The following is a 9,122-nucleotide window of genomic DNA, read 5'->3' on the forward strand; positions in this document are numbered from 1 at the left end:
TAAGTTGATTCAGGTTTCCAGAGAATTGTTGCAAATTTTAATCCCCTGTAATTTATACTCTACATTACTGAGAAACGTGCTACCTGTGTCAGGTCACGTGTTGCCACATTGCGGATTCTTTTTTCCACATTCGTTTGGAATCAACCTCCGCATTTACTGGCAGATATTCCATAGATGATGTTGAAGAGAGTCCTTTCAGCTAGTTGTGTCAGTTATTTGAAATACACTTCCACTTATATACCTACCTTCAAAGGGGTAGAAATTATCTGCCCTGACCTAGGAGATCAATACATGGCTTAAATGTTTCATGGATATCTAGCTGAATTTTCCATTTTATTTTTGGGATCCAGAGAATCACTTTCTGCAGGTGAGAATAGCACAAGCCTAACCTGTTCATATACGTACAGAAGTGCACATGTGCATGCATAATACTAACATAGAACCTTAATTGAAGAGAGGTGAGGCTGGGGGGGGCTGGTGGCTCCATTGGTTAAGGGGCTGACTCCTGATTTTGGCTCAGGTCATGATCTCAGGTCATGGGATCACCCCATCTAGGGCTCTGTGCTCAGCGGGGAGTCTGCTGGAGATTTCTGTCTCTGTCTCCCTCTGCCCCTCCTCTTTCTCTCTCTCCCTTAAATAAATAAATCTTAAAAATAAAAAAGAAAAGGAATAAAGCCAAAGTGTGCATGTGCATGAATGTGTGTGTGTGTGTGTGTGTGTGTGTGTTGTGTGTGTGTGTGTCTTCTAGGGCTTTCCTAATGTAGAATCCTCCTATCTTCCACACTTGAGAGATATTTCTTAAATACCCAGCAATTCCCTGTAATAAGGGCCAACATGTTTTGTGTGCCTACTGTGTACCAGGCCAATGCTGAACGAGTTACAAGGATTACCTCATTTAAGAAAGTCATCTTGTGAGGTTGGTACAGTTCTTATTCCCAGATGTCAGATGAAAAGGCTCAAGCCTAGAGCTAGAACTTGCTTTCCAGAGTGACACTACTAACAAGTGCTGGAAGTGGAATGGCGATGCGGGCAGGAGGCTTCCAAAGCATACACTGCTGATCTGTTACCACATCCCGGGTCCCTGCAGCCTCTCAACGTGTGGAATTCAATAAATGATAAAGACGATGCTGAATCACAGGAATCCTTTCACCCTTAACTTTTGGTGGAAAATTCCAAGACATGAAGACTAGCTAGCAAACAAGTTCTCAGCATCAGAAAGAGGAAACAGAGGAAAAGGGCAAAAATAAATGTACAGTTTCGTTCACAGTTGTGATTTTAAGGGAAAAATAATGAAAGAAAATTCAGCATGTAATCTTACGTGTGATATTAGAAAGTAAAGATGACTGGCATTACTAACTAGAAAGTCATGTCATTAGTCAGAAGGACTTACCCTATTCTATTGTCTTTACCTTGTTAAAGGGGGGAAAAGGTCCCTAATAGAATAAACAGATTATACTACAAAAAGCAAACATACAAGGATGGCTGAAAATAAAATGACTAATTTTCATCTCTCAAAAAAAAAACCCCACAAAACAGAACAAATATATAACCCTGCCCCCAATGTTCATTCGCCAGAGCACTCTCTTCTTTGTGAAGATTGTGTCTCCCAGGCAGCTGTCCTGACTTGGGTTTGAATAAAACTCTCTTTCTTTCTCTCTAAGATGTTTTAAAAGGTTCATTCATTTAGTGTCCACAATAACACTATGTTTTCTTTTTAAGTGAAAAATAAATGTTCCTGGTTCACAACTGCGACAGCACTGGAGGATGGCTGTTCCTTCTGGCCCCTTCCCTGTAGAACCAAGCATGTGTATATAGATTCCAGCACAAATGGGCTCATCCTAGAAGGATGCTTTGAAGGTCTGAGAAGCACTATCCACTCCATGGGTGAGACAAGAAGGCAAAGCTATTCCCACTTGGAACATTCCTTCTGGGGCTTAAAATTGCCTTGGAAATGCATGAAAGCATTGCGTTTCCTAAAACCCAAGGCTGGAACAGTCTGAGAGCAGCTGACCTTGCCAGGAACCAGGCACACCCCTGCAAGGAGGGTTGGTGCAGAAGGGAAGGGACAGGGCTCTGAGGGTGGTCTGCAGCTAGAGGGGTCCGTGGAAGGGGCCGTGGTGTGTGTGTATGTGTGTGTGTGTGTGTGTGTGTGTTTGGGGCCCTGCCCACGATCCCACTCACGCCTGCGCAGGGCACTGTACCAAGGAGGTGCCTCCTTGACCCCCTGCGCTCCCAGAGTTGTGAGTCAGTGGGGCGGGTTGCCCGGCATTCAAGGGGCTGGAAGCACCACACTCCCCAACCAACCGTGTGGGGGAGGAGCTACGTCTCTATGGGCGGACCCAGAGCAGCCGAGGACGCAGACCGGGGAGCCAGAGAAGGGGAGCTCTGAGAGAGTCAACCTGTGGAGTTCCTGGCTGAGGGAGTGCGTGCTGTGTGTCGGGGTGGGGGTCTGGGAGTAGGGGGCACCCCGGGTGGGAGGTGAGGTTCTGGAAGGGCGTGTGGAGAGAGTTCCTCATGGAGACTCAGGTGAGTTTTTTTTCCCTTGCAAGTCTCTTCTGCCCAGTCTCCGTCAACTGGCCTTATGCCCCAGACCCAGGAACTCCATTGTGTGTGTGTCTTCTAGGGCTTTCCTAATGTAGAATCCTCCTACTTTCCACACTTGAGAGATATTTCTTAAATACCCAGCAATTCCCTGTACTAAGGGCCAACATGTTTTGTGTGCCTACTGTGTACCAGGCCAATGCTGAACGAGTTACCAGGATTACCTCATTTAAGACAGTCATCTTGTATGGTTGGTACAGTTCTTATTCCCAGATGTCAGATGAAAAGGCTCAAGCCTAGAGATAGAACATGCTTTCCAGAGTGACAATACTAACAAGTGCTGGAAGTGGAATGGCGATGAGGGCAGGGGGCTTCCGGAGCATACACTGCTGATCTGTTACCACATCCTGGATCCCTGCAGCCTCTCAACGTGTGTAATTCAGTAAATGATAAAGACGATGCTGAATCACAGGAATCCTTTCACTCTTAACTTTTGGTGGAAAATTCCAAGACATGAAGACTAGCTAGCAAACAAGTTCTCAGCATCAGAAAGAGGAAACAGAGGAATAGGGCAAAAATAAATGTACAGTTTTGTTCACAGTTGTGATTTTAAGGGAAAAAATAATGAAAGAAAATTCAGCATGTAATCTTATGTGTGACATAAGAAAGTAAAGATGACTGGCATTACTAACTAGAAAGTCATGTCATTAGTCAGAAGGGCTTACCCTGTTCTATTGTGTTTACCTTGTTAAAGGGGGGGAAAGGTCCCTAATAGAATAAAAAGATTATATTACAAAAGGCAAACATAGAAGGATGGCTGAAAATAAAATGACTAATTTTCATCTCTCAAAAAAAAAAAAAAAAAAACCACAAAACAGAACAAATATATAACAAATGTTCATTCCCCAGAGCACTCCCTTCTTTGTGAAGATTGTGTCTCCCAGGCAGCTGTCCTGACTTGGGTTTGAATAAAACTCTCTTCCTTTCTCTCTAAGAGGTTTTAAAAGGTTCATTCATTTAGTGTCGACAATAACACTATGTTTTCTTTTTAAGTGAAAAAGAAATGTTCCTGGTTCACAACTGTGACAGCACTGGAGGATGGCTGTTCCTTCTGGCCCCTTCCCTGTAGAACCAAGCATGTGTATATAGATTCCAGCACAAATGGGCTCATCCTAGAAGGATGCTTTGAAGGTCTGAGAAGCACTATCCACTCCATGGGTGAGACAAGAAGGCAAAGCTATTCCCACTTGGAGCATTCCTTTTGGGGCTTAAAATTGCCTTGGAAATGCATGATAGATTTACTCTTTGTGTATTTTTAAGATATACTTTATTCCTCATCTCACAGTGTTTATTCTGTTGGGCCTAAGATGTGGTTGAGAAGCCACCATTTAGAGTTAGGTGGCTTTTTTGTCGTCAGATACAGATTTGGATGATGCCTTGTCCTATATCAAAGGTGATGTTTCATCACTGATTCGTCTTTTCATCCAAAGAGTTACAATGAGGGTCGAGGGAAAATTCAACATTATTCAAAGCAGCCTTTTCCTGTTTAAAAGTTGAGCTTGACTATCTAGCTTTACTAGATGTATCATCTCGGTATTTTGAAGTGCCATATTCTCTCTGTCGTTTCTTTGGTAGTGGAGTCAGAAGGAGAGTCTCTGGGAATTCCTCTGGATAGAGGCATGCCGGTGGCTTCAGGGGGCTTGGCGTCGGGAGCCCTGGGCGGAGTTCTGGAACTGCTTGCCCGATGCTGGGTGAGTCAGGTTATCCCACAGAGTTTCTGTTTCCTCCTTATGAGATTGCTGGAAGGTGACATAAGTCAAGCAGAGAAAGGCAATGATCATACAGTTTCACTCATTTATGGAACATAAGAAATAGCAGGGAGATCAGTAGGAGAAGGAAGGGAAGAATGAATGGGGGGGGGGGGCTTAACAGAAGGGAGAATGAACCACGAAAGACTATGGACTCTGGGAAACAAACTGAGGGCTTCAGAGGAGGTTGATTGGGATAGGCCACTGATGGGTATTAAGGAGGGCACATATTGCATGGAGCCCTGGGTGTTAGCCGCAAACAAGGATCATGGAACACTCCATTAAAAACTAATGATGTGGTGTATGGTGACTCACATAACATAATAAAAAAATTTTTAAAAAAAGAAATTGCTGGAGGGTCATCTCTATGGAAAGGCTTTTTACACAGAAACTGTTCTGCCTAAGGAAGAGTAACTAAACATGATGTGATTTGGGCTGTATTATTCTGTAAATAATTTTAAAACTCCCTGTCCTAGGGATACGATATGTTATTGCACGCAGAGGCCTGAGAAAGCTGCAATGAAAGCTTGAGATCTCAGAGCACATTCGTGTTCCATGGATACGTCACTGAACGGTTTGCACAGGTAGGCAGGTAAGTGGAGAGAAATATGACAGAAGGGGAGAGAAGGTGTGAACCATTCATTAGGTAGCCTTCTCCCCTTCTCAGGAAAGCCTTGGGCCAGTGTCATTTTGGAAGAAGAGGGGGAATCCTGGAGCTTTGCAGCAGACATCCAGGTCTGGGTAGAGGTGACAGGGATCCCAGAGGAGAGCTGAGTGCATTCTGCAGCAGGGTGTGGGCAGGGCAAGCTCCAGGGGTGGCTGTGAGTCTCCGACCGTTGTGACAGGTGAGGGCTGCGAGCAGGTTCCTGGCCGAGGACAGGTGAGGCACAGGTGGAGAGCTGGCCGAGGCCCCTTCTTCAGGGCCACCGGCCTCACCAAACACACACAGCCTCATCGTCTGTCCCTGTCACTCCAATTCAGACTGTCAGAGTCGCCAGGCCGAGATGTTTGGTGGTGCTTCTTTCCTTGCATGCGTGCGAAGTTTCAAACCTGAGGTGACGGACGTGATGGGTCCTCAGAACATCTGTTACTCTTTTATTTCCTGCTCTACTTCCGATCGGTGAAGTGAATCGGACCTGCTAGTGGAAGGAGCTATCTGTGCGTTTTTATTTCCTAGTTTAATTAAACAATGGGAAAAGAGTCTTCTGAAATAGTAAAGGAATCCTTTCTGGGTGTTCATGTTTTTCTCTTCTGCGAGCCACATTCCGATATTAGAAATTATTTGTTAAAGTGAAACAGCCTCAGAGCTGTCACAGGGTTTGGTGGCCTTTGTGAGAGGGAGAAAGGGAGAAGGAGTGTAGGTTCTTTAGGAGGTTGGGGAGTGCCACATTGTGCTCCCAAAGGAAATGGAGCCTCCAGTCAGCCTTCCCGGGGCAGGGGTGGCGGGGGGGGGTGCTGCTTACCTGGAGGCCCATCCTGGGCTCTGGAAGCTTGACCTGGTGAGTCACTGGTGACTTGGGCTGGGGAATCGATGAAGAAAATAGAATGAATGCTGGGGGTTGCCTGTATCCTTTGGACTCAGACAACTCCATGTAGCAAAGGAACTCTTCACCCCTGAGGCGTGTCGGGATCCCTGAGGGTGTGGGGTTTGCTTCAGGGGCTGAGGTTCTGTCTTCATCCTTATCTGGACCGGAGCCATGTTGTCTGGCTATGGAGATCCAGACCCTTAGGTGACCATGTCATCATCATCATTATCATTATTAGTATTAGTATTTTAACAAAGCAATAGAGACATTGACTTTGAGATAAAAATACTGCAAGGAACAACACAAGGTCAAATATATACGTGATGATTGAACTTGTGGTGTCTCTCACTGGTGTGGGTCTTGTAGGGCTGCCCAAATGAGGAAGATCAAGGAATTCTATGTGGATAGAAGTGTGCTGTGCACAGGGAGTGTTTTATTCCATCAGTTGACCTCTCTCTGAAGGGAAAATAGCGTGGTGTCTGGAGCTTGGTTTCTGATCGGAAGGACTGGGAGGCCAGTGAATGGAAAGAGCGGTGTTCATGTTGACATGGTGCTCGGTGCCCAGTGAGCGAAGGTCGGAAGCTTGGACTCAGAAGCGTTGGTGTTCGGGGAGGATGTTGTCTGAGTTTGCAGCACATCGAGTCACTTGGCTGGTCTGCCTGATCGGGCCAGTTTCTGCCTTTCTAAGGGCAGCTTGAAAGTGCAACCCTAGGGCATTTGCAGAGTGGTCTGCATGGAACCCCTGTGTGGGCCAGTGTGGATACAACCCAGGGAATTCCAGAGCTACCGATGAGCACGTTTGTGAGGCTGGAGTTTGCTTCTCCGTGACAAGGATTGAGCCGGAGTGCAAAGAAGTCTCTGGGTCTTAGGACTCACCGAGCGGGTCCCAGGCTGGCAGGGTGGTCGGATCAGATGTCTGTTTCCCAGGACCTTGGCCAGAGGGAGATTTGGACCCTGGGACGCGTCTCTGCTCAGCTTTCTCGGGTGAGCACCTCCGGCAAGGGGAGGAAGCGTGTGTGCTCACCTGTCATCGAGGAAGGTGTCTGGTTTCAGGTTTCGTGTGCAGGTGGATTCCTCACGCGGCTCCCTTTCCTGATGGTGTTCGGGGTGCAGGAGGTGGGTGGACCCCTTGTCCCGGGCATCCGGGCTGTGCAGGAGCCCTGGGGCACCTTTTCCCCTAGGGATTTGGAGCACGACACCGGGCGGGGGTCGGTGGTGAAGCCATCAGTTGGTGCCTCAGTTTCTTCCCTGCCGAGATGGAGTGGAGACTCTAAGTGCTATGGAAATAGAAAGCAGGAGACGGGGCTGGGGGTGCTGAAGGGGAGGTGGGGGTGGTGTTCGCTATTCATATAGGGGCCAGGTGGTACTTCACTAGGAGGGTGATACTTGAGTCAAGATCTAAAGAAGGTGAGTGAGATCACATCGAGAGCATTGTAAACTGAAGGGAAAGCATGTGCAAAGGCCCCAGGCAGGAGCATACCAGGTGTACACAGGAGCAGGAAGAAGGCCCTGTGGCCACAGCAGACGGCTTAGGACATGACATCAGGGAGGTGACAGAGCATAACAGAAAGTCATTGCAGGCCCGTGACCCCATGGGACCCTGTCTCACTGGGCCATCCTGGCTGCAGGGTTGAGAACAGATGACAGAGGGTTGAGGATGGGCAAGGGAGGTCGATGATGCTTTTCCAGGAACTCATGGGCTCCAGTGTGGACCAGACAGGTGGCCTCGGAAGGAGCGGTTAGTCCTATGGTGGGTACGTCTCGAAGACGGAGCTCACCGGATTTGCCGACGGCTTAGATATCGGGGATGGGAGAAAGGAGGACCTGGGGTAACTCCCAGCTGTTGCGGGCTGTCCCGAGCGAGGGAAGGAGAAGGTTTCTGGGGGTAGGAGGTAGTCCGTGTGCCGCATGCTGAGGAAGGTGCCTCTCCCGGTGGATCTGCTGAGGTTTGTGTCCGGGAGAACCTTTCACGTGTCCTCCCTCAGCAACGTTCAAGTACAAGTATCCCCCATTTTTTAAAAGTTCATGGGAAGACACTTGGCTTTTTGAAAAGATCTCCGTTATTACCTGGTTTCACTAATGGGAAGAAACCGGAAGAGGATTTTCCTCTTATGAAAAAAGTCGAACAGCGAGCATCTGTTTTGGGGAGGAGCACGACAGAGGCAGCGTGCAGCCTAACCACCGCTTCCTGGGAACCGCTGTCTGCGTCCAGCCACCGGCACTTTGAATTGTGTCTGTGAGCGTCTGCTGTGCTTTATCTCCATTTATTTTCAGCATCCGTTAGGAGTTGTGTCCCGAGGCCTAGGAAAAGCCAAAGAGAAGTCATTTTTGGAGTCTGAGCGTGCTCACTCATTTTTCCATATAAATTAATGGTCATTCCTTCTTTACACCATTTCTGCTGTGAAACGTTTCCTAGGAGCACTGTACTTTCAAAGAGCAGGGGAACCTGTACCCCATCCTGCCGGGTTAGCTTTAGTCACCATGCTGCACAGAACATTCCATGACTATCGGATTTTCTCACTCAGACACTGCATCTTTGACCACCTTCACCCGCCCCCCCCTTCCCCGCATCGGGCAGCCACCCATCTCTTCTCCCTGTCTGTGCATTCAGTATTTGTTTATTCCACGTGGAATGATCATGAGAGCATCTGGTATTTGTCTTTCTGTGTCTGAGTTACTTAGTAGAAGGCTCCCAAGGTCTATGTTTCTATGTGTGTTTATTGGGAATAATGCTGCAGTGACCATGGGAGTCCATCTGTCTTTTTGGGGTACTGTTTTTGTGCTCTCCAAATCAATACTCAGTAGAGCCATTACTGGGTCGTGTGGTAGTTGTATTTATTTTTCAGGAACCTCCATACCGTTTGTCACAGTGACCGCACCATTTCCATTCCCACCAACAGTGCACAGGTTCCCATTGTCTGCACACCCCCGACCACACCGGGTGTCTCTCTCTGGGACGATGCCGTTGCAACACATGTGAGATGATAGCCGATTGTGGTTTTGACTTATGTCTCCTTGAGGATGATTAGTGATGTTGAAAAACTTTTTCTGTCTATATTGGCCACGTGTATACCATCTTTGGAAAGTATCTATGCACATGATCTCCCCGTTTTTTAAAATATTTTATTTATTCATTTGACAGAGATAGAGACAACCAGCGAGAGACACAACACAAGCAGGGGAGTGGGAGAGGAAGAAGCAGGCTTCCAGCGGAGGAGCCTGATGTGGGGCTCGATCCCAGAATGCC

This window comes from Ursus maritimus, unplaced genomic scaffold, assembly GCF_017311325.1.
Source record: "Ursus maritimus isolate PB19 unplaced genomic scaffold, ASM1731132v1 scaffold_28, whole genome shotgun sequence".
Lineage (NCBI taxonomy): Eukaryota > Metazoa > Chordata > Mammalia > Carnivora > Ursidae > Ursus > Ursus maritimus.